The sequence below is a fragment of the Rana temporaria genome, chromosome 11, assembly GCF_905171775.1.
Source record: "Rana temporaria chromosome 11, aRanTem1.1, whole genome shotgun sequence".
Taxonomy (NCBI): domain Eukaryota; kingdom Metazoa; phylum Chordata; class Amphibia; order Anura; family Ranidae; genus Rana; species Rana temporaria.
The window spans coordinates 72,666,754-72,694,239 of NC_053499.1; positions in this window are offsets into that span (position 1 = coordinate 72,666,754).

Sequence of the window (27,486 nt, forward strand, 5' to 3'; positions counted from 1 at the left end):
AATTAGTTACATCGTCAAACGTAAGTTTTACCCCGGCCCAGTATCTATTACATTTCAGTTCTTTGCCTAAAAATCAGTATTTGAAATCGCTCCCCATGTTCATGATCAATGCAGCACGGCACTGTATCCCTTCTCATTGGCGGTCTTCTAACACTCCAACGAAAGCTGAATGGTTTAGGAGAATAAATAGCATGGAAAAAGTTGAGGAACTCATTAGTATATCCCAAGAAAGAATTACTAAGTTCTATGCAACCTGGTCTAACTGGTCAACATTCAAAGACTCTCAACACTACAAATCTATCATAAAATAAAGTTATAGATAGGAATAGACATTTAAATATTTCAGGACTTCTGTCTTTTTTTTTCTTTCCCTCCCCCCTCCCCCTCCTTTCCCCATTCCCCCCCTTCATAAATCTGCTTGACCAAGCACTTATATTCTCTCATCTTAGTTCTAAAATGAAGGCAGTTTTGTTACATATATGCCTATATGAAACGTACTATTTGCAACCTCTTTATGATTGTTCATTTTTTGATGTATACAATCCTTCACAGTTATTGTGCTTCTGTAAGTACACAATGTATTATGCTTTATTATTCACCCAATAAAGACTCTTTGTGAAAAAAAAAAAAAAGATTATTTCGTTTTCGGTCCACCACTTGGGTTTTCTTTTTAAACTGCCCTAGGGCGATGTTTATGTCCTCTATTTCAGCCCTGCAGGACAAGATCTCCCCAATTAAGACCTGGGCACTGTAGGTGTCCATTCCGCCCCCAACAGCAGGACTACCTCCTGAAATTTGGAAAAAAAACATGTATTACAATTATGCAGGCCTACATCTATTACCTGAAGCTGTGCTGTATGACACTGACCTGATGTGGTGGCATTTTCCACTTCCTGCACATCCGGCGAGGGTGGGGCTTGGCTCTGTGTGGGGTTGGTCGGCTCCACTGCTGCAGCTTGATTGCGCCCTATGAGATTGTAGAGCGGAAGAAGAAGCCCCCCCTGGTATTAGAGCTAAAGAAGACGGGGGGCCTCCGGAGCAGACTAATAAATGATTTTAAAAACCCTTGTGTTGTGTGTTTAATAACTATCACTTTGCCTCCAGGTGAATGGGTAGGGGTACGATGTACCCCATATCCATTCACTTAGGGTGGGGGGCCGGTATCTGGGGGCCCCCTTATTTGAGGGGACTCCCAGATTCCGATAAGCCCCCCGCCCGCAGACCCCGACAACCAACGGCAAGGGTTGTCGGGAAGAGGTCCTGTCCTCATCAACATGGGGACAGGGTGCTCTGGGGGGGCCCGCAGTGCGCCCCCCTGCCCCAGAGCACCCAACCCCCCCATGTTGAGGGCATGTGGCCTGGTACAGCTCAGGAGGGGGGGGGGCGCTCGCTCGTCCCCACTCCCATTCCTGGCCGGCCGGGTAGCGTGCTTTGGATACGGGTCTGGTATGGATTGTAGGGGGACCCCCTACGTCGATTTTTCGGCGTAGGGGGGGTCTCCTTACAACCCATACCAGACCTAAGGGCCTGGTATGCTCCTGGGGGGGGAACCCATGCCGGTTTTGATTTTACAAATTGCCGTGGAGTTCTCCCTCAGGAATGCATACCAAATGCCGTCGCTTGAATGGGCTTTTACATGGTGTTACTAACTTTCCACTTTGTAAAACCAGCCCTTGTTTTACACTTGCAAACTAAAACTTACGGCGAAAAAAACGAAGCTGAAAAGCTTTGTGGATCGCCCTAAGTGCTAATTTGCATACTAGAAGCGGCATTTCGACTCGAAATGCCCCCAGCGGCGGATGCGGTACTGCATCCTAAGATCCGGCAGTGTAATTCAATTACACATGCCGGATCTTCTGCCTAACTTTGGAAAACTGCTTCTGTGGATTAGTTCCAAAGTTAGGACAAGGGATACGATGGAGTAACAGCAGTTACTCCGTCGTATCTCTTTTGTGGATCTGGCCCTATATGTATTTATATAAATATATTGGGAGCCTATATCAAGCTACTATGGTGAAATGGGTTCTGTTACTGATGTTGGTAGCAAAAGGTAGGTGAAGATTACTGCTTTATGGTGTTTAGAGGGGCTCATCTTATAATAATTGTCAACCTGGATAATGGCATTGCAAAAATACATTCCTCTGCCCATATTAGCTTTATTAAATATTTCTTTATAATAGGTATCAGCAAACATCGGGTGATTCTGTCTGTCCCCATGTTACTTCACCATCATGATCATGGCAAGCACAAAAGCAGATCAATGCTGCCATAATCAGTTTGCCAACCCATGTCATGAATGTTTCATGCATGTAGTCCTTTAGTTAGCCTAGCTCACACATCTCCTGCCCAGCTCTGCTCATTTTAATTGGCAGCTTGCTGTTTAATGTAATAGCACCTGCAGACAGCACAGGAGCCACTAAAACAACACCTCCTGCCCTTCTCCAGAGTAGCATGAAGATGAAAATGGTCATGTGATTACAGGATAAAATACGTTTTAAGGTATTTAAAGGTATTTTAAGTTTTTGTGGGCAATATGGAGTTTTAAAGTTTTGCTATTGAAATTATTTGATGTCTTGTTTTTGATTTACATACATTATATTTTAAACATGATAACTAGCCAGTCAGCTAGCATTTCCAAGTTTGTAACTTCATAATGTGTTGGTTCATATTTTTTTTTGGAAGCATAATAAAATTCCCTTGTTGTAAATCCACTTCAAGACTATTCAGCTACCCGGTGGCCACCCCTTTGTTTAATATCTGATACGCTTTTCAATCTGTAAACAAGCATGAAGCAACACAGTAGTCATTCTACAGCTTAATATTGATTGTCAGACTGAAAAGAAGTGAGCTGTATGTGGTTTTTGTCATAGCCCTAAACAACAAACTATGGAAGTATTTTAAAATGCTATAGCTGAGTATTTCTGCAGTCCATTGACAACAACATCTATTGATTCTCCAGCAGTTCCGTCCTTCAAAGCAGCACTTTATTGCAGTTGTTGATGTATTAATCATTCATGTGCAGAAAAGACAAGAGCCAGTGCCAAGCTTCTATTAACAAACTCAAAGTTGATGTACGGTACTTACTGTAATGTGTGCATTTTGGTAGAGAGATAATTAACAATAAAAAATGTTGCCAACGTTTTTTAATGCCTTTTCATAGGCCAATTATTATAAGATCATTTTCAGCTGACTGTAAAACAATCTGTTATTGGAAGAGAAGACATCTTCTTGCTTTTAAAAGACTAAATATAATGAAATGGGTATCAGAGGTAGGTAAGTAAGATACTACTACTGCTTGAGAAATTATTAAAGCAGTATTAAACCCAAATGCAAACATTTATTATATTGCAGCTTACCAATTCTTAGACGTGGTGACTGCATTTTATTTTTTAGGCTTTCTTTCTTTTATTTTCACCTGTAATTCTGCCAGTAAGTATGTTGCTTTTCAAAATAACAAGCTGTCCTTCAGATGTAGCAGTTATAATGTTGAGACAAACCATTTACCACTGACAGGGGTGCTTAAAATGGTCAGCTTTTATTTAATTATGTAAAACCTTCATCTGAAAAGGAACAAAACTGTTTGCTGAAACTATTTAAAAAGTATTAGCTGGAGTTTGGCTTTAATGCAGGAGGTGTGTTACTGGCCAGCATACCTGGTAAAAACAGAGGTGGAAAGGCCTAAAAAATGCAAACAAATGCAGACAGCACATCCAATGATTGGTAAGCTGCAAAATATATTTTTTTTGATTGTGGGTTTAATACTACTTTAAGTTGAGTAATGCAATAGATATATTGTGAGAGTATAGTTTTCCTATGGTAGTTTGATTCTTTATACAGTCATGGGTGGCCAAAAATATTGTCTCCCCTGCATTTCTGTCAGATAATGCACCACTTTGCCCAGATCATTGCTGCAATTACAAATGTTTAGGCATTCTCATGTTTATTTATTTTGTTTGTATTGGAATCACAAAAAATATATAAAATATTGTGCCAAAAATGGTAAATGTAAAAGCTGCTAACACAACAATAAGACACAAATTGTAACAGTGCAAAGATAATAAAGTGTAGCGCTAAGTGTTAGAAGAGATGGGATAATCCCACTCTATAGCATATAAAATGCTAAATTATAAAGTGTGAAAACCAATAGTGATATGTGCAAATCACTGTACACACACTATAATATCATGTATGTGTGTGTACGCAACATACATTCATAAAACACTAATGATCATAATAGTAAACAACACAAAAAAGATAAGTGTAAATAACCAAGAGTGACATAAAAAGGCCCTCTTCATTAAAAGAAATTAATCAAATGATCACTAAATGGAATATATAAACAAATGTGTATTGGAATGTCACAAAAGAGGACAAACAAAAAGCTAAATATGACATATTCCATGCAAAACTTTAAAAATTAACTGGACAAAACTATTGGTACCTTCTCAAAATTGTAAAACAGAATTGCATTCCAAGATTGTGATGCTCCAGCGATCTTAATGTTCCTGTGTCCACTGTCAAGACGTTTACAGCCCATGGCACTGTAGCCATCTCCCTGGATGTGGACGAAAAAGAAAATTTGGTCAAATAGTTTGCCAAAGTCTACCTGAGGAAGGGAAAATCCCATCGGGAGAATGTGCTGGGCACAGCTTTTTGGTAAAACCCATCATTCTACTGTTTTCAGAAAAAGAAATGAGGCCTTTAAAGAAAAGAATACAGTCCCTACAGTCAAACATGGTGAAGGTTCAATGATGTTTTGGGGTTGGTTTGCTGCTTCATGCACGGGATGTCTTACCCAAGTGCATGGCATTATAAAAATTTGATGACTACCAAAGAATTCTGGAATGCAATGTAGGGCCCAGTGTCAGAAAGTTGGGTTACTGTCAGGCCTCGTACACACGGCCGAGGAACTCGACGTGCCAAACACATTGAGTTCCTCGGCCAGTTCAGCCCTGAAGCCGCCGAGGAGCTCGGCGGGACGAGAGCTCCCATAGAACAACGAGGAAATAGAGAACATGTTCTCTATTTCCTCGTCGAGCTCCTCGTCGGCTTCCTCGGCCGAAAGTGTACACACGACCAGTTTCCTCGGCAGAATTCAGCCAGAAACTCGGTCGGAAGCTGAATTCTGCCGAGGAAACTGGTCGTGTGTACGGGGCCTCAGAGGTCATAGTTCTAACAGCAGGACAATGATCCAAAGCACACATCAAAAAGTACCCTCAAATGGTTTAAAGTGATTGTAAAATCTCGTAAAATCAAACATGTTAGACTTACTTGCTCCGTTGCTGTGGATTTGCACAGAGCAGCCCAGATCATCCTCTTCTCAGGTTCCTCTTCTGTGCTCCTAGCCCCTCCCTCTTGAGGAGTGCCCCCACAGCCCAGTAGCTTTGTATGGGGGCACCGAGCCAAGCTGCAGCTCTGTGTGTCCATTCAAACACACAACTGTCGTTCGGCCCACCCTCTCTCCCCTGATTGGCTAACTGACTTTGATTGACAGCTGTGGGAGCCAATGGCGCAGTGACTGTGCCCCAGCAAATCAGGAGGAGTGTCCCGGATGGCTGAGGGAATCATGGACATCGCTGGATAGAGATGGGGCTCAGGGTAAGTATTAGGGTGTGCTGGGGAGGCTGCTACACACAGAAGGTTTTTTCTGTTTGAATATTTTATTATTTTTTTCATAAAGCATTACAAAGGTCATAAGAATAATACCATTCATATTAGTGCAATACAATAAAAAGAATAAAATGCAAAAAAGCAGTTTAACTATGATTCTCTCATGAAGTATATAGAACCAAATGTAAGGAGTATTCCTTGGTGTAGCATTTCAGTTATCGTAACAATTTAGTGATGTTATTCTAGCTATCATCAATAAGAATCATATATAATCAAAATAGGAGAATATAAAAGGTAATATTTAGTTATAACGAAAATGGAAGAAGATAGCGTTTGCTCAATATAGCGGGTCAAAATAACCTAAAATAGTTAGGAGAAATTAATAAACTATTTCAGGGCCAAGTTCCAGCAAATTGGCTTGGTGTTATCTGGAGATTAAGTTATATTTCTAACTATCCCAGGTGACCCTTGTTTTGATAGGTTACACAGAAGGTTTTTTATCTTTTGTATCTTAATCTTATCTTTATCTGCCTTTACAACTCCTTTAAGACAAAGTGCTGGAGAGTACTGAACTGGCCAGCAATGAGTTCAGATCTAAATCCCATACAGCACCAGTGGAGAGATCTCAAAACAGCAGTTGGGAAAAGAAGCCCTTCCAATCTGAGAGACCTGGAGCAGTTGGCAAAAGAAGAGTGGTCCAAAATTCCAGTAGAGAGGTGTAAGAAACTCTTTAATGGTTACAGGAGGCAATCAATTCCAGTTATTTTTTCCAAGGGGTGTGCTACCAAATATTAAATTGAGGGTGCCAATCATTTTATCCAGTACATTTTTGGAGTTTTGCATGGAATGTGTCAGATTTGGTTTTTTGTTTCTCCACTTTATTTGTGTTATGCCAATACAAGCAAAATAAATATACATGAGAATGCCTAAAGATTTGTAATTGTAACAATTACGTAACAAAATGTAGATTCACAAGTGTCTATTTACCAAAGAGTACATGAAAAGAAACAAACATCAAAGAAAAACAAGTTGGGCACTAAGCATTTTTGAAAAAGCTTAAGCTTCTACCAAGCGTCTATTAACCACTTAAGGACCGCCTCCTGCACATATATGTCGGCAGAATGGCACCGCTGGGCACAATCACGTACCTGTACGTGGTTGTATAAAGCTCCTGTTACGGAACCATGAACCAGACGTACAACAAGAGATAAGTGAAAATAAGAAGGCTTTATTGGATATCAAGCATTAAAGCAAAAGTCCAAACGGATGGTGAACCCGAAGCAGAGTCTTGCGAAGCCAGAGGTCAGGAACCAGAAGGGTAGTCAGACGAAGCCAGGATCAGGAACCAGCAGGGAAGTCAGACGAAGCCAGGATCAGGAACCAGCAGGGAAGTCAGACGAATCCAGGATCGGAACCAGAAGCAGCAGCAGTCTTAGAAGCATGTGAACACAGGAGGACCAAGCAAGGAACAGAGCCACAGACCTCCTATATATATATGAGCCAGGCATCCAGCTCCTCCCAGTGGGAAGGAGGAGCCGCAGGGTGGGAGGCTACAAGAGACCCAGAAACCAAGATGGCCGCCAGCACATGTCAAACGAAGGAGACAGGAGAGAGGTAAGACCATGACAGTACCTCCCCCTCAAGGGCCCCTCCTCCGCGGTGCAAAAAACGGTTTCTGAGGGAAGCGTGCGTGGAAGGCTCGGAGCAAAGCAGGAGCATGGACATCAGCGGAGGGAACCCAGGAACGCTCCTCTGGACCATAACCACGCCAGTGGACCAAAAACTGCACCCGACCGCGGACCAGGCGTGAGTCCAGGATATTGCTCACCTCATACTCCTCATGATTGCCCACTTGGACCGGAAGAGGCCGAGGAACCGAGGAAGTGAAGCGATTGCACACCAGTGGCTTCAACAGGGAGACATGAAACACGTTGGAGATCCGCATGCCAGGAGGAAGCGCAAGGGCATAGGCTACCGGGTTTACCCTGCGAAGCACTCGGAAGGGACCAACAAAGCGAGGAGCCAGCTTGGGAGTGGGCACTTGAAGGTTGAGGTTGCGAGTGGACAACCATACACGGTCTCCGACCTGGTAGGAAGGAGCAGGCGCTCGTCTGCGATCAGCCTGGAGTTTCTGGCGCTGCGCAGAGACCTCAAGGGACTTCTGGATCTGTACCCAAGAGGCGCGTAGGACGGAAAGGTGATCCTCCACAGCCGGAATATCCTGGGGAGAGAATGCCTCCGGTAACACGGCAGGTTGGAACCCACAATTGGCCAAGAAGGGAGACGTCCCAGAGGAAGAGTTCACCGCCGTGTTCCTGGCAAACTCAGCCCAAGGCAGGAGGTCAACCCAATTGTCCTGGTGATCGGAGACATAGCAACGAAGGAATTGCTCCAATGCCTGATTGGATCGTTCTGCGGCCCCATTGGACTGAGGGTGGTAGGCCGAGGAGAAGGAGAGATGAATCCCCAACTGGGAGCAAAAGGCGCGCCAGAACCTGGACACAAACTGACTCCCCCGATCCGACACTATCTCCTTGGGCAAACCGTGCAATCGGAAGACCTCCCAGGCAAAAATCGTGGCCAACTCTTGTGCAGAGGGTAACTTCTTGAGAGGAACACAGTGGCACATTTTGGAAAACCGATCCACAATCATCAGAATGACCGTATGGCCTCGGGATGCAGGGAGGTCCACAATGAAATCCATCCCCAGGTGTGACCATGGGCGCTCCCCAGTGGCTATGGGTTGCAGCAGGCCCAACGGAAGGTGCCGAGGGGACTTACTTTGGGCACAAACGGAGCATGCCGCTACATATGCGGCGATGTCGGAACGTAGGGAAGGCCACCAGAACAGACGTGAAACAGCCTAGGACAGCTGATTCTTACCAGGATGCCCCGCGGTCTTGGAGTTATGGTAGGTTCGCAACAACCGAGTGCGCAACTCCTCAGGCACAAAACATCTGCCGTTGGGTCTCCCAGAGGGAGCACCAGATTGAGCCGCCAAAATCTGCTCACCAAGGGGAGAGGTCAGGCTGGTGCGAATGGCGGCCAGGATCTGATTCGGAGGTATGACCGAAGTCGGTATAGATTCCTCCCTGGACAGCTCGGAGTACTGCCGTGATAAGGCATCCGCCCTGATGTTCTTGGAACCGGGTAAGTAGGAGACCACATAATTAAAACGTGACAAGAACAGAGCCCATCTGGCCTGACGTGGTGTCAATCTCTTGGCCTCAGAAAGGTAGGTCAGATTCTTGTGGTCCGTCAGGATGAGAACCGGAACCACCGAGCCCTCAAGCAAGTGCCTCCACTCTTTGAGAGCCTGCACTATGGCCAATAACTCCCTGTCACCAATCTGATAGTTGCACTCCGCGGGTGACAGTTTCCGGGAGTAAAACCCACAAGGAAGCAGCGGACCCTCTGGTGTTCTACGCTGAGACAGAAGGGCGCCTACTCCCGTCTCAGACGCGTCCACCTCCGCGGTGCAAAAAACGGTTTCTGAGGGAAGCGTGCGTGGAAGGCTCGGAGCAAAGCAGGAGCATGGACATCAGCGGAGGGAACCCAGGAACGCTCCTCTGGACCATAACCACGCCAGTGGACCAAAAACTGCACCCGACCGCGGACCAGGCGTGAGTCCAGGATATTGCTCACCTCATACTCCTCATGATTGCCCACTTGGACCGGAAGAGGCCGAGGAACCGAGGAAGTGAAGCGATTGCACACCAGTGGCTTCAACAGGGAGACATGAAACACGTTGGAGATCCGCATGCCAGGAGGAAGCGCAAGGGCATAGGCTACCGGGTTTACCCTGCGAAGCACTCGGAAGGGACCAACAAAGCGAGGAGCCAGCTTGGGAGTGGGCACTTGAAGGTTGAGGTTGCGAGTGGACAACCATACACGGTCTCCGACCTGGTAGGAAGGAGCAGGCGCTCGTCTGCGATCAGCCTGGAGTTTCTGGCGCTGCGCAGAGACCTCAAGGGACTTCTGGATCTGTACCCAAGAGGCGCGTAGGACGGAAAGGTGATCCTCCACAGCCGGAATATCCTGGGGAGAGAATGCCTCCGGTAACACGGCAGGTTGGAACCCACAATTGGCCAAGAAGGGAGACGTCCCAGAGGAAGAGTTCACCGCCGTGTTCCTGGCAAACTCAGCCCAAGGCAGGAGGTCAACCCAATTGTCCTGGTGATCGGAGACATAGCAACGAAGGAATTGCTCCAATGCCTGATTGGATCGTTCTGCGGCCCCATTGGACTGAGGGTGGTAGGCCGAGGAGAAGGAGAGATGAATCCCCAACTGGGAGCAAAAGGCGCGCCAGAACCTGGACACAAACTGACTCCCCCGATCCGACACTATCTCCTTGGGCAAACCGTGCAATCGGAAGACCTCCCAGGCAAAAATCGTGGCCAACTCTTGTGCAGAGGGTAACTTCTTGAGAGGAACACAGTGGCACATTTTGGAAAACCGATCCACAATCATCAGAATGACCGTATGGCCTCGGGATGCAGGGAGGTCCACAATGAAATCCATCCCCAGGTGTGACCATGGGCGCTCCCCAGTGGCTATGGGTTGCAGCAGGCCCAACGGAAGGTGCCGAGGGGACTTACTTTGGGCACAAACGGAGCATGCCGCTACATATGCGGCGATGTCGGAACGTAGGGAAGGCCACCAGAACAGACGTGAAACAGCCTAGGACAGCTGATTCTTACCAGGATGCCCCGCGGTCTTGGAGTTATGGTAGGTTCGCAACAACCGAGTGCGCAACTCCTCAGGCACAAAACATCTGCCGTTGGGTCTCCCAGAGGGAGCACCAGATTGAGCCGCCAAAATCTGCTCACCAAGGGGAGAGGTCAGGCTGGTGCGAATGGCGGCCAGGATCTGATTCGGAGGTATGACCGAAGTCGGTATAGATTCCTCCCTGGACAGCTCGGAGTACTGCCGTGATAAGGCATCCGCCCTGATGTTCTTGGAACCGGGTAAGTAGGAGACCACATAATTAAAACGTGACAAGAACAGAGCCCATCTGGCCTGACGTGGTGTCAATCTCTTGGCCTCAGAAAGGTAGGTCAGATTCTTGTGGTCCGTCAGGATGAGAACCGGAACCACCGAGCCCTCAAGCAAGTGCCTCCACTCTTTGAGAGCCTGCACTATGGCCAATAACTCCCTGTCACCAATCTGATAGTTGCACTCCGCGGGTGACAGTTTCCGGGAGTAAAACCCACAAGGAAGCAGCGGACCCTCTGGTGTTCTACGCTGAGACAGAAGGGCGCCTACTCCCGTCTCAGACGCGTCCACCTCGAGGACAAAGGGCAACCCAGGGTTGGGATGAGACAGAATCGGAGCCGACACAAAGGCGGATTTTAGGGCCTCAAAAGCCCGGATGGCCTCGAGCGGCCAGACCTGGGAATTACTGCCCTTCCTGGTCAGATCCGTGAGAGGCTTGGCCAGCACGGAGAAGTCCCTGATGAACTTCCGATAATAATTGGCGAAGCCCAAAAAGCGCTGCAAGGAACGAAGACCACTGGGCTGAGGCCACTGTAAGACAGCCGAAACCTTCTCAGGGTCCATGGAGAACCCCTCAGCGGAAATGATGTAACCTAAGAAGGTTACCTGGGATCGGTGAAATTCGCATTTCTCAAGCTTACCGAACAGTTCTCTCGTAACCGTTGCAACACTCGATTGACATCCAGAATGTGGGCCTCCATGGATTCGGAGTATACCAAGATGTCATCCAAATAGACCACCACACACTGCTGCAACAGGTCACGGAAAACATCGTTGATGAATTCCTGAAAGACTGCGGGCGCATTGCACAACCCAAAGGGCATAACCAAGTATTCATAATGACCGGTCCTGGTGTTAAACGCGGTCTTCCACTCATCGCCCGCCTTGATCCTTACCAGGTTATATGCCGCCCTCAGGTCGAGTTTGGTAAAGACCGTGGCCCCCTTAAGGCGATCGAACAGCTCGGAAATCAAGGGTATCGGGTAAGCGTTTTTGATCGTGATGCGATTAAGGCCCCTGTAATCGATGCAAGGCCTCAACTCACCGCCCTTCTTTTTCACAAAGAAAAATCCAGCCCCTGCCGGGGACGAGGATTTGCGAATGTGACTACGGGACAGCGCCTCCATCACGTACTCCTCCATGGCCTCATTCTCCGCAACCGACAGTGGATAGACCTTGCCGCGAGGAGGAACGGCACCAGGTTGTAACTCTATGGCACAATCATATGGGCGGTGCGGAGGTAGGGCAACTGCGCCTACCTTATCGAATACATCCCGGTACTCCTCGTATTCAGGAGGCAACAGAGAGTCCGAGGAAGTACACAGCAACTTGACAGGCCCATGGATGCACTTAGCCCCACACTGTGGTGACCAAGAGAGGATCTCGGCCGATCTCCAGTCGAAAGTCGGATTATGCTTCTGGAGCCAGGGGTACCCCAAGACCACCGAGTAGTGTGGAGACGAAATAACTTGGAAGCAGACCGACTCTCTGTGAACGGCACCAATGGCTATCCCCACTGGAAGGGTCTCATGAGTCACGTGTGACGGCTGGAGGGGTCTGCCGTCTATCGCCTCTAGAGCCAGCGGGGAACCTCGAGCCTGTAGAGGAATGGAATTGGCGGCAGCGAACTCACTATCAATGAAAAAACCACCAGCACCAGAGTCCACCAACGCCTGGGTCGTCACCGAGCCCCCGACCCAGGAGAGGACAACAGTGATCAGTGGTTTTTAACACGGGAAATCGGGGACGAGGAGACTCCACCCAAGATCTGCCCCCGACAGGATCTCAGTGCGAGCGTTTCCCGGACGGTTCGGACATGCCAACCGAAAATGCCCACCGAGACCACAGTACATGCATCGGCCCTTGCGTCTCTGGAGTACCCTCTCCCCCTTGGACAGGCGAGCAAACCCCAGCTGCATGGGTTCACCCCCAGACAAGTCAACACCAGGAGGCGTGGGAGGAGAGGGAGGCACGGGTGGGACAGCAAACGTAGGCGCCAAACTGTTAGGAGGCCTCCGCAGGCTCTCCTTAAAGGAAGGTCTCTCCCTGAGTCTGGTGTCAATCAAAATCAGGAAAGAAATAAGAGCCTCGAGCTCCACTGGTAGGTCCTTAGCTGCAACCTCATCCTTCAAGGCATCCGAGAGACCATGAGAGAAAGCAGCGACCAGAGCCTCATTATTCCAGCCTACCTCTGCTGCCAGGGTACGAAACTCAATGGCGTATTCGGCTACGGATCGTGAACCCTGTCTGACGGACATAAGGAGCTTCGCAGCAGAGGCGGCGCGAGCCGGCACATCGAATACCTTCCGAAGAGAAGCAACAAAACCGGAAAACTCGGCAACCACCGGATTGTTGTTCTCCCATAAAGGGCTGGCCCAGGCCAAGGCCTTGTCCGAGAGCAGCGAGATCAAGAAGCCCACCTTTGATCTCTCAGTGGGAAAGGCATGTGGCAGCAACTCGAAATAAATGCCCACTTGGTTAAGGAAACCTCGGCACTGAGTTGGCTCTCCCCCAAATCGCTGTGGAAGGGGGGCAGAACCGGTCATACCCCGAAACACCGCAGGCGCAACAACAGGTGTCGGGGTAGACTCTGGCGCAACAACCGGAGCGGCAGTAGGAGCGGGCCCAGGAGCGACAACCGACCCATCGGCAACGGGAGCGAAATGAGCCGTGCGTTCAAGCAGGGTTTGCAACGCCACGGCGAACTGACCCAACAGGGACTCCAGCTGATCAAGTCTGGCAACCAGCGTGGGTAGCGAGGATGGCCCTGTACCGTCAAAATTCATGGCTTGGTCCTAATGTTACGGAACCATGAACCAGACGTACAACAAGAGATAAGTGAAAATAAGAAGGCTTTATTGGATATCAAGCATTAAAGCAAAAGTCCAAACGGATGGTGAACCCGAAGCAGAGTCTTGCGAAGCCAGAGGTCAGGAACCAGAAGGGTAGTCAGACGAAGCCAGGATCAGGAACCAGCAGGGAAGTCAGACGAAGCCAGGATCAGGAACCAGCAGGGAAGTCAGATGAATCCAGGATCGGAACCAGAAGCAGCAGCAGTCTTAGAAGCATGTGAACACAGGAGGACCAAGCAAGGAACAGAGCCACAGACCTCCTATATATATATGAGCCAGGCATCCAGCTCCTCCCAGTGGGAAGGAGGAGCCGCAGGGTGGGAGGCTACAAGAGACCCAGAAACCAAGATGGCCGCCAGCACATGTCAAACGAAGGAGACAGGAGAGAGGTAAGACCATGACAGCTCCGTGACGGAGACAGCGGGACTCGCGGACCCGATGGCCGCTAGAGTCCGGCGATCGGTCCCCGGAGCTGAAGAACGGGGAGAGCCGTATGTAAACACTGCTTTCCCGTTCTTCACTGTGGCACTGTCATCGATTGTGTGTTCCCTAATATAGGGACGCACAATCAATGACGTCAGGCCTACAGCCACACCCCCCTACAGTTGTAAACACACACTAGGTGACACAAAACCCCTTCAGCGCCCCCTTGTCGTTAACTCCCAAACTGCAACTGTCATTTTCACAATAAACAATGCTTTTTAAATGCAAATGGTATGGTGTAAATTATTGCGCTGCTGAATGTGTATGTATCAAGCTGCTAAACACAGCTACTGAAAACAAGAAGCAAAAAACAGAATATGGACAAAAAAGTGTAGCGCTCTGATACTAAAAAGGTATGGCAATAAAGTCAAAAACCGTGCGTGATCAATATACAACAATATGAAATGCACATGTGTAGAAAGATACAAATGTCATAAACAAATATGTAAATGTCCAAGATGAACCAAGTGATGAGTGGATACAAAGTTCAAAATTGGAAAGTGAGATGAAATCTTCAAAAAATAAGTGAATATAAGTGAATTTCCAAATGAAGAAATATCCCGTCACCAGTGCGGATGCAGGCTTACCGGAACGTGTGGACTCTGCGAAATATATATTTCCAGAGTCGATCAGGATTGGTATAGACTGGAAACCACGGTGTGGAGTTGCTTCAGGAAGGGGTCCACGAATGATCTTGTTACCATAACCTGGGGAGAACTGGAAGGTCTCTCGCTCAGGAAATGCAGGAGATGGTCATCCGTTAGTGAAGGTCACATGTGAGCGTAAAAAGGAAAAGAGGGGACGCCATAGTGTAATACCGTCATAAAATCAGTTTAGATTTAATTAAAAGTTGCACTTACATGTAAGTTGAAAATAAAGCGCACTTCAATAAAATGATGGCAACATTGGAGTCATCCCTGACGCGTTTCGTGTGAGTACACGTTGTCAAAAGGGTATCCCTCCCATGTGGCCAACAGACAAATTTATAGTGAGCCCCCAAACACATACAACTCACCATCTGGGAGGAGTCACTCTGAACAGCAGCACTTCCGGGTGGGAATCAGATCTGAACAGAATGTGATTTTGGAATAGCACTCTGAACGTGTGATGAGGGAATGGGTAGCGAAAAAAATGATAATAAACACAAAAAAATACAAAATCAGAGCGTGTGTAATGAACAAGTGCTTAGAACAAGCACTTCCTGGATGTGGCAAGATGGCGACGGGGCGTGCGCTCCAAGCCTCGTCTTGACACAGTATTCTGATAGGGTATGTAGGAGAGAGGAGGCGCTCTGAACGGGCGCTTCCTGGTTACAGCAAAACGACGCCAGAGCGTGCGCTCCAAGCCTCGTTCTGGCTGTGTATACTAAGCAGAGAGTTCCGCAGCACGTAGCGGCAAGCCGACACAGACTGAAAACGTCAGAGTGGGGGGCCGGTCGAAAAATGCAAATCGATGCTGTTCAACCCTCGCTATAGTTACCACTGTGCGTTACAAGCAGACCGGAAGTAATAATTCTAAACTGGTCTGCATGATGCTGTGCAGTAAAATGAAAAAAGTAAAAAAGGAAAAATATGAATGCAGTGGCAAACAGGATTGCCGAGTGATTGTTTCATGGCTGAAGCACCAAAATATAATTGGAAGTGTGACTTCCAAATACATCAGAAAGCCAAAATACATTTAATAGATAATGACTCCTTGGTAAAATAACCTAAAAAAAGAACCTAAAAAAAGAAAAAATTCTGATTGAGGGTCTAAAAGCATAAGTAAAAAATCATGTAAATTACATACATGTAAAAACTGGCCTTTAATATTAAAAAAGGAACAGTGACAGAAATCAACTGTAATGAATATTGCAGAGTGTGGAATCTGATAAGAGGAAATTCCGCAGACTCCAAAAGATAATTAAAAAATGTTTAAAAGTCGGAAAATGTCTGTAAAGCAATGCTGAGTGAGTCATCCAGATGGTGAGTTGGAAATACGGACAAAACATGCGTTAACAGATAAAATAATCCAATATATCAACTGTATGTTTAACAATGAATATAAAAATTGTAAAAAAATGTCAAGTGAATGAGCAATGTCTTGAATGACAAAAAAAAAAAAAAAAAAAGGGGGGGGTTTGTACACAAAGTTCCTGATAAATTAAAACCTGACAGTTCATGCCTTATCAATAAATGAATTGATATCCCATTCGACGTTCAAGCCGAAGGGGTGATAGGATTGGAGTTCATATATCCAAAATGTTTCTAATTGAGAAACGCCTCTTGTCTTGGCCCCTCCTCTCCAGGGAGGTATATACCGGTCAATAATTGTAAATTGTGTACCGGAGGGGTTTCTGTCATGACACTGTCTAAAGTGGCGAGGAACCGTGTGGTTCGTATCTCCACTTAAGATAAAAGCAATATGTTCACCCACACGTATCGAATAAGTACGGATCGTGCGGCCGACATATTGCTTACCACATGTACAAGTAATGAGATAAACAATATAATTTGTTTCACAAGTGCAAAAATGCTTAATCTCATACTGTTTGTTGGTCACAGTGGATGTAAAGTGTGTAATTTTACGTCCCTTTAATGAATTGTGTAGGCACACCTTACATTTCCTACATGGAAAAAAACCAATAAGATCATGAAAAAAAGAAATCTTTGATGGAGGGTTGATGATGTTGGGCGCAATCCGACTCTGTAACGAGGGTACACCCCTAAAGACTAGTTTGGCTCGTTCTGGGAGTACAGGTCTAAGGACACTGTCATTCCTAAGAATGTCCCAATGTTTGTCTATGATGTTCTTCACCTGTCTATGTTGAGTGGAATAGGATGTAATCATGGCATATTTAAAACTATCATCCTGCACCCGTTTTGGTTTGGCCACAACGAGAGATGATCTGTCCAATGAGAGAACTCTCTGTAACTCCAGATCGAGTGCATCACTTAAGTAACCTTTATCGACAAACCTCTGTTTAAGCATCGTGGCCTGGCGTAAATAGGACTCTGTGTCAGTGCAGTTCCTCCGTAGTCTCAGAAACTGGCTACGAGGAACCGACTGAAGCCATGAATTATGATGGCAACTGCCAATGGGAATGAAACCATTCCTATCAGTTGGTTTGAAATAGGTCTGGAAGCTGAACTTGCGATCAACAAGTCCAATCTCCAGATCCAAAAAGTTAATTTTAGTGAAACTGTATTCAAAAGATAGTGAGATGCCTCTATCATTCTGGTTGAGAATCTTAAAGAAAGACTCTAACGATTCTGGGCTGCCATTCCATAGGAGGAGGATGTCATCTATATATCTGGCCCAAAGGACCAAGGACGAATTGTCCTGGGCAAAGACGACATCCTCCTCCCACTTGGCCATGAACAAGTTCGCTAAACTGGGTGCGAACTTGGCCCCCATGGCTACTCCTCGTTGTTGGAGATAGTAGCACTGGTTGAACCAAAAATAATTTCGTTTGGTTGCGAACTCCAACAACTCTAAGATGTACTCGCATTGAAATGAGGCAAGAGTGGGTTCACGATCAAGAAAATGCTTAACGGCAGCAATGCCCAAATGATGGGGAATGCAGGTGTAGAGGGAAGCCACATCTGCCGTGGCCAATAAGTAGTCCCCCTCTACAGTTGTTTTTTCTAATAGACGTATGGTGTCACCAGTATCTTTCAAGTAGGATGGAGTTTTTTGAACAAGTGGTTGTAAATAATGATCTATATACCGGCCTATGCGGGACGTGACCGAGTCGATGCCGCTCACAATGGGCCGACCGGGGGGAGCGGTGGGATGCTTGTGAATTTTAGGTAGGTAATATATTGTAGGTATACGTGGAACTTTGGGTACTAAAAATGTTCTTTCTTTGTCATTCAAAATCTTTAACTCGTAACCCTTATTGACAAGGCTTAGTAACTGAGTTTTGTAAGTATGGGTAGGGTTATTGGGAATTTCCTTATAGGTACCGGGTTCGCTTAAAATGCGGTACATCTCAGATTCATAGTCTGATTTGTCCAAAATCACAATACCCCCACCTTTGTCGGCGGGGCGTATAACCAGGTCTTTTCGGTCGCAGAGGGAGCGGAGGCCCGAACTGCAAACCGAAGGTAAATGGGGTGATTTGATGGACAATTTGGATAAATCCCTTAACACGCAGTCCTTGAAAATCTTAACAGCTGGTGCTACCGCCACTGTGGGATTAAAAAGAGATGGATTAGCTAATCCGGAATGCACCGTGCCGGACGTTGCTGCCCGTTCTTCATGACTGCGTGTATTGGAAATCAAATATCTTTGAATATTGATTTTACGTATATATTTATTTATGTCAATAAAGGTCCCAAATTTGCTGAGTTGTTTAGGGGGAGCAAACTTAAGACCCTTATCAAGTACTGATTGTTCGGCATTTGTGAGTATCTTAGTGCTAAGATTAAATACACCAAGGCCTCTTAAACCCTCCTTCTCTTTCCTCGTCTGGATTCGACGGCCCCCTCTACACCCTCTCTTGGATTTGGACCTTTTTTCTTTTTTGAAGACCGGTCCTCGTGAAAACCCTGATTGCCATGTGTATTTGAATGGGCATATGGCTGTGGTGTGTGTGGATAATCATTCCTCCCATAGGGTTCTGAAATATAGCCACTTTGATTTCTCAGAGGTGAGAATCTATTACGGGTTGGAATGGAGGGTGCATAATGTTGGGGAGGATAATGATAGTATGGTTCGTGGTGCTCCCTATAAGGGTCAGGTGAAGCATAACTATCATAGCGATGATGGGAGCGGGGTGCATTTTGTGAGAAGTTGCCACGAGAATGACCTCGTCCACCCCTTTTGCCTCTACTGGTGACTCTACCTCTGTTATGAGGGTCAGGAGTATGGAGACTAGCTTGTGAATGTCCAAGTGGTAAAGGTAATGAGCCTGTATTAATGTTGGGGCCCATTGGTGGTATGCGGTTGGAACCGAATTGGGCCGCTAGACCACCTGAGACCATGGATGGAACAGGCAGCGATGGTAAATCTACTTCAGCTGCTGGAGTGGTATCCATTGTTGAAGTGGGTACAGCGACTTTTTGCCATCCAAAGACGCAACTATTCTTATAGTCTCCTACATCCCTTGAATATTTTTTGTGTTTTTTTATCCTTTGATCACGGTCCTCCTTTTCAAGGTGACTCTGCAGATTAGTTGATAGGGAACTATATTCAAGGGAATTTTTATGGGTCTGTAATTTATCTTTGAGCTCTTTGATCTCTTTATCAAAGGCTGAAAGTCTGGACCTTTTCTTTGAGACTAGAAAGCCTAGAAAGTTGGTACCGGCCTCATTAAAATATTTAAACCAGGAATTGAGATCTAATTCACCCTGTTGGGGGTTAACATTCCAACGTAGGCTGCGTGGCACCATACTCTCGGCAATATATTGTTCTAAGAAAACTATATCCCATAAAATGTGCAACTCTGATGTCATAACATTTTTAAGCCTTAAGAAAAGGCCTCCTAATTCAGAGTCGTTCCCAGTGGTGGAAAAGACTCCTTCTATATTAACAGTCCGGGATGCTCTGTAATCAAAGACATCCATGTCCAGAAAGTCACCTGGTTAGACTGATAAGCTGCTGCAACAATAAGAAATTTTCAAAAAAGCAAATGGTATGGTGTAAATTATTGCGCTGCTGAATGTGTATGTATCAAGCTGCTAAACACAGCTACTGAAAACAAGAAGCAAAAAACAGAATATGGACAAAAAAGTGTAGCGCTCTGATACTAAAAAGGTATGGCAATAAAGTCAAAAACCGTGCGTGATCAATATACAACAATATGAAATGCACATGTGTAGAAAGATACAAATGTCATAAACAAATATGTAAATGTCCAAGATGAACCAAGTGATGAGTGGATACAAAGTTCAAAATTGGAAAGTGAGATGAAATCTTCAAAAAATAAGTGAATATAAGTGAATTTCCAAATGAAGAAATATCCCGTCACCAGTGCGGATGCAGGCTTACCGGAACGTGTGGACTCTGCGAAATATATATTTCCAGAGTCGATCAGGATTGGTATAGACTGGAAACCACGGTGTGGTTATATCCAACATTTTGGATATATGAACTCCAATCCTATCACCCCTTCGGCTTGAACGTCGAATGGGATATCAATTCATTTATTGATAAGGCATGAACTGTCAGGTTTTAATTTATCAGGAACTTTGTGTACAAACCCCCCCCTTTTTTTTTTTTTTTTTTTTTTTTTTTTTTTGTCATTCAAGACATTGCTCATTCACTTGACATTTTTTTACAATTTTTATATTCATTGTTAAACATACAGTTGATATATTGGATTATTTTATCTGTTAACGCATGTTTTGTCCGTATTTCCAACTCACCATCTGGATGACTCACTCAGCATTGCTTTACAGACATTTTCCGACTTTTAAACATTTTTTAATTATCTTTTGGAGTCTGCGGAATTTCCTCTTATCAGATTCCACACTCTGCAATATTCATTACAGTTGATTTCTGTCACTGTTCCTTTTTTAATATTAAAGGCCAGTTTTTACATGTATGTAATTTACATGATTTTTTACTTATGCTTTTAGACCCTCAATCAGAATTTTTTCTTTTTTTAGGTTCTTTTTTTAGGTTATTTTACCAAGGAGTCATTATCTATTAAATGTATTTTGGCTTTCTGATGTATTTGGAAGTCACACTTCCAATTATATTTTGGTGCTTCAGCCATGAAACAATCACTCGGCAATCCTGTTTGCCACTGCATTCATATTTTTCCTTTTTTCCTTTTTTCATTTTACTGCACAGCATCATGCAGACCAGTTTAGAATTATTACTTCCGGTCTGCTTGTAACGCACAGTGGTAACTATAGCGAGGGTTGAACAGCATCGATTTGCATTTTTCGACCGGCCCCCCACTCTGACGTTTTCAGTCTGTGTCGGCTTGCCGCTACGTGCTGCGGAACTCTCTGCTTAGTATACACAGCCAGAACGAGGCTTGGAGCGCACGCTCTGGCGTCGTTTTGCTGTAACCAGGAAGCGCCCGTTCAGAGCGCCTCCTCTCTCCTACATACCCTATCAGAATACTGTGTCAAGACGAGGCTTGGAGCGCACGCCCCGTCGCCATCTTGCCACATCCAGGAAGTGCTTGTTCTAAGCACTTGTTCATTACACACGCTCTGATTTTGTATTTTTTTGTGTTTATTATCATTTTTTTCGCTACCCATTCCCTCATCACACGTTCAGAGTGCTATTCCAAAATCACATTCTGTTCAGATCTGATTCCCACCCGGAAGTGCTGCTGTTCAGAGTGACTCCTCCCAGATGGTGAGTTGTATGTGTTTGGGGGCTCACTATAAATTTGTCTGTTGGCCACATGGGAGGGATACCCTTTTGACAACGTGTACTCACACGAAACGCGTCAGGGATGACTCCAATGTTGCCATCATTTTATTGAAGTGCGCTTTATTTTCAACTTACATGTAAGTGCAACTTTTAATTAAATCTAAACTGATTTTATGACGGTATTACACTATGGCGTCCCCTCTTTTCCTTTTTACGCTCACATGTGACCTTCACTAACGGATGACCATCTCCTGCATTTCCTGAGCGAGAGACCTTCCAGTTCTCCCCAGGTTATGGTAACAAGATCATTCGTGGACCCCTTCCTGAAGCAACTCCACACCGTGGTTTCCAGTCTATACCAATCCTGATCGACTCTGGAAATATATATTTCGCAGAGTCCACACGTTCCGGTAAGCCTGCATCCGCACTGGTGACGGGATATTTCTTCATTTGGAAATTCACTTATATTCACTTATTTTTTGAAGATTTCATCTCACTTTCCAATTTTGAACTTTGTATCCACTCATCACTTGGTTCATCTTGGACATTTACATATTTGTTTATGACATTTGTATCTTTCTACACATGTGCATTTCATATTGTTGTATATTGATCACGCACGGTTTTTGACTTTATTGCCATACCTTTTTAGTATCAGAGCGCTACACTTTTTTGTCCATATAATGCTTTTTAAATGCATTTTTTGCTGTGAAAATGACAATGGTCCCAAAAATGAGTCAAAATTGTCCAAAGTGTCCGCCATAATGTCGCAGTCACGAAAAAAAACGCTGATCGCCGCCATTAGTAGTAAAAAAATAAATAAAAAATTAATAAAAATGCAATAAAACTATCCCCTATTTTGTAAACGTTATAAATTTTGCGCAAACCAATCGATAAACGCTTATTGCAATTTTTTTACCAAAAATAGGTAGAAGAATACGTATCAGCCTAAACTAAGGAAAAAAAAATATTTATATATGTTTTTGGGGGATATTTATTATAGCAAAAAGTGAAAAATATTGATTTTTTTTCAAAATTGTCGCTCTATTTTTGTTTATAGCGCAAAAAATAAAAACCGTAGAGGTGATCAAATACCACCAAAAGAAAGCTCTATTTGTGGGAAAAAAAGGATGCCAATTTTGTTTGGGAGCTACGTCGAACAACCGCACACTTGTCAGTTAAAGTGACACAGTGCCAAATCGCAAAAAGGGGCCTGGTCTTCTACCTGCATTTTGGTTCGGGTCTTAAGTGGTTAACAAACGTGTAGCTGATGTATTTAGCAATATTTAGTATTTAACAATAATAGATATTTAGCAATACCAAAAGCTGACAACGTTTGTCCATGCCTTTCATAGGCCAATTATTCTAAGATCTTTTTAAGGTAATTGTAAAAAAATCTATTATTGAATAAGAGGAGATCTTCTGGCTTTTAAAAGACTAAATATAATGAAATGGGTATCAGAGGTAAGTAAGTAAGATAACCAATTAATGCAGATAAAGATGTGGACCAGACAGAGATAAAATGCATATTTTTTTCCTCATAATGGCACCATCCCATAGAAAAACATGTCATACCGCAACATAACCCCTGTAGGAGGGAGGACCGCCCTCTATAAAGCAGAATGGGGGCTCACCATTCACATGGAAAAAAATGAATTTCAATTATATAAAAAAAATTACTTTATTGTATCACATTAACAAATAAAGTGCCATCCAGAAAAAAATCATGTATTATAAAACCAATAGAGTGTTTAACAGTCGGAATTTAGATTGATTTATTGATATTGTAAGCGTGTGAAATCAACACATTTCGCTATAATAGCTTCCTCAGGATCTCCGTTTAGGAATGGACACTGCAACAATAAAGAAACATTTGACAAAAAAGTTAAAATGAAAATGCAAAGAAAATATATATCTAAAACAATACATAATTATTGAACCTGTTTAACCAAAAAGCACACAGGGGAGAGAGGAAAGGAAGAAGTAAAGAAAATTATAATATAATAATAATAATACTAAGACAAACTAGAAAAAAATTGAAGGTCATTTATGGTGGGGGGGGGGGGGGGGCAGTTAAAAACAGCAAAGGGCCTAGCAAACATCATTCCAACTATCAGGTAGCCTTAACAAGAACTTGCCCATTAAAATCAGACTATCACAAACTGTCAAGGATACCATCACGGTACTATCATAGAGCCCATCCTAGTTTGTCAGTGAAGAGATCTGTAGTTCTAGAGATGAAGCTTGAACTTCCAAAGTATCAGAAGCAGTATAGGTATCGCAAAAAAAAAAATGCCTGCAACATAAGTGACAAAGTTCAGCTTCAAAAACAGCCGTAGATCATTCAGCTCCACAGATATATATATATATATATATATATATATATATATATATATATATATATATATATATATATATATATATATATATATATTATGCAGCAAAAAGCCACACATCTTTTCAGTCTCAGGCAGAATCACAAACCCTTGTGTGTGTGTGTGTGGGGGGGGGGGGTTCACATCCAATGAAGAGGGGTGTAGGGGATGAGAATCTCTACAGCATGAGGGAACTTTACACCATATAATCTAAACATGCAAAAACAGACATGAACAATGATTACCATATTTATCGGCGTATACCACGCACTTTTTTGCCCTGAAAATCAGGGCAAAATTGTGGGTGCGCGGTATACGCCGATACCCGCGCCGAGTTTGAATACTGCGCCGACATATACCGTGCGCAGTACACTCGGGTGTAGTCGGGCAGTCTCGGCTCCTTCCGCGCTCACGTCCTGGACATACAGGACCTCAGCGCGAGAGTTGCCGAGCCTGCCCGACAATGCACGTGTGTACTGCGCTCTGTATATGTCGGCGCAGTATTCAAACTCGGCACGGGAAACGAGCGGGGAGGACGCGAGGATGCCGCAGACGGACGCCGGACCCGACGAAGAGGACACCCGAAGCCGCAGAAGGATGCCGGACCCGACGAAGAGAACACCCGAAGCCGCAGACGGACACCGGACGCGACGAGGCCGCCGATGGACGCCGCGCAAGACACCAAAACTGTAAGTACTAAAAAAACTTTTTTCCACAGGATTCGGGGCAACATTAGGGGTGCGCGGTATACGCGGGAGCGCGTTATACCGCGATAAATACGGTATATAAATCTGAAATGATAAACCTCTCAGAATTGAAAAGAGGGAGGGAGTAGAGATATCCACATACCAGATGTCAATATGCCCACCAGTACTGCTGTCTGTCTCATCAAAACAGAAAGGGCCAGATCCACATAGCGCGGCGTAATTTTAGGCAGGCGTAGCGTATCGTAGTTACGCTATGCCGCCGCTACTTTGAGAGGAAAGTGCTGTATTCACAAAGCACTTGCGTCTAAAGTTATGGTGGCGTAGCGAAAATGTGTCGGCGTAAGGGCGCGGAATTCAAATGACAAAGATGTGGGCCTGTTTTATGTATATTAACTGTGACCCCACGTAAATGAGTATGCGCCGTCCGTGGGGGTATCCCAGTGCGCATGCTCCAAATGATGTCGGAAAATCGTCATGTTTTCGACGTGAACGTAAATTACGGCCAGCCCCATTCACGGACGAGTTACGCAAACAACGTAAAATTTGAAAAATTTGACGCGGTTCAGACGTCCATACTTAACATTGCGTACGCCTCATAGAGCAGGGGTAACGTTACGCCGAAAAAAGCCTTACGGAAACAATGTAAAAAAATGCGCCGGGCGGACGTACATTTGTGGATTGGCGTATCTAGCTAATTTGCATACTCCACGCGGAAATCAACGGAAGCGCCACCTAGCGCCCAGCGTAAATATGCACCTTAGATCCGACGGCGTACTAAGACGAACATCAGTCGGATCTAGCCCAGCTTCAGGCGTATCTTGTTTTGTGGGTACAAAACAAAGATACGCCGGAGCATCCTAGAAATTACGCGGCGTATCAATAGATACACCGACGTAACTTCTTCGTGGATCTGGGCCAAAATCTGAGGCTAGAAAGCTTCACTAAATACCTCCTCCAATTAGGGGAAATTGATTGCAGCCCCCTGGTCCCTCACGTTCTGCCAAATGAAGGGTTCCTGTGTGGGAACACAGATGTCATACAGCAGGACACTAGTATCCATATTCTAGCCAAAGATCAGAAAACAACATCACTTCCTGGTGAAACTGGAGGTTGTCATGGCCACCATCTTGGAACACCTATGTTAGTGGAATATGGGGCCTGATTCTCAAAAGAGATACGCAGACTTAACTGCTGTTCAGCCTGCGTATCCCTGTGCCTAACTTTGGAAACGATTTTCAAAAGGCTTTTTCCAAAGTTAGGCAGAAAATCTGACATGTGTAAGACACTTACACAGTCAGATTTTAGGATGCAGTACCGCATCCGCCACTGGGGGCATTTCTCATTGAAATGCAGCTTTGCGTATGCAAATGAGGACTTAAGCAGATTTTCAAAGCATTTCATCACTGTGATTTCTGCCTAAGTTCCGAATTTGCCTGCGCAAAACTAGGGCTGGTTTTATAATGTGGAAAGTTAGTCACACATTGTAAAGGCCCATTCCAGCGACGGCATTTGGTATGCATTCCCGAGGGAGAACTCCACGGCAATTTTTAAATTCAAAACCGGCATGGGTTCCCCCCCCAGGAGCATACCAGGCCCTTAGGTCTGGTATGGGTTGTAAGGAGACCCCCCCTCCGCCGAAAAATCGACGTAGGGGGTCCCCCTACAATCCATACCAGACCCGTATCCAAAGCACGCTACCCGGCCGGCCAGGAATGGAGTGGAGACGAGCGAGCGTCCCCCCCCTCTCCTGAGCCGTGCCAGGCCGCATGCCCTCAACATGGGGGGGTTGTGTGCTCTGGGGCAGGGGGGCGCACTGCGGGCCCCCCCACCCCAGAGCACCCTGTCCCCATGTTGATGAGGACAGGACCTCTTCCCGACAACCCTTGCCGTTGGTTGTCGGGGTCTGCGGGCGGGGTGCTTATCGGAATCTGGGAGTCCCCTCAAATAAGGGGGCCCCCAGATACCGGCCCCCCACCCTAAGTGAATGGATATGGGGTACATCGTACCCCTACCCATTCACCTGGAGGCAAAAAGTAAAAGTTAGTAAACACACAACACAAGGCTTTTTAAAATAATTTATTATTCTGCTCCGGATGCCCCCCCTGTCTTCTTTATTAGCTCTATTTCCAGGGGGGTCTTCTTCTTCCGCTCTCCGGGGGGGGGCTTCTCCGCTCTCCGGGGGGCTTCTTCCATCTTCTCCCCTCTTCCGCTGTTGACTCGGCGAACCCCGGTTCTTCTCCAGCTGTCCGGTGCCTTCTTCTTCAGCGCTGGCTGCCTGCTATCTTTGTGTGTTAGCTCAATTAGTAACAGGCAGCCGGCGCGGTCTTCTGTGACGTCAGGGTCTTCTGTTCTTCTCCCCTCTTCCGATGTTGACTCGTCGCCTGTTGTCGCTGTAATGATGGAAGCGCGCCTTGCATCCCATTTATATAGGCATCACCGTCCCATCATGCTCCGGCAGGTACCCACGTGGTGGGTGCACGTGGGTAGGCACCCACCACGTGGGTACCTACCGGAGCATGACTTTACGATGTACCCCATATCCATTCACTTAGGGTGGGGGGCCGGTATCTGGGGGCCCCCTTATTAAAGGGGACTCCCAGATTCCGATAAGCCCCCGCCCGCAGACCCCGACAACCAATGGCAAGGGTTGTCGGGAAGAGGTCCTGTCCTCATCAACATGGGGACAGGGTGCTCTGAGGTGGGGGGGCCCGCAGTGCGCCCCCCTGCCCCAGAGCACCCAACCCCCCCATGTTGAGGGCATGCGGCCTGGCACGGCTCAGGAGAGGGGGGGGGCGCTCGCTCGTCCCCACTCCCTTCCTGACCGGCCGGGTAGCATGCTTTGGATACGGGTCTGGTATGGATTGTAGGGGGACCCCCTACGTCGATTTTTCGGCGTGGGGGGTGTCTCCTTACAACCCATACCAGACCTAAGGGCCTGGTATGCTCCTGGGGGGGGAACCCATGCCGGTTTTTTCTTTGAAAATTGGCATGGAGTTCTCCCTCTCAGGAATGCATGCTGAGCGACGCTGTCATTTTTTTTTATAATTGTTTGTTTTCCCGGCGCGTCTTTTTTTTTCACCCGTCGCAACTTTAGTGTCCCGTCGAAATTCTCAAAGCCGCCCGGCGTTAATTACGTTCGCGCGCTGC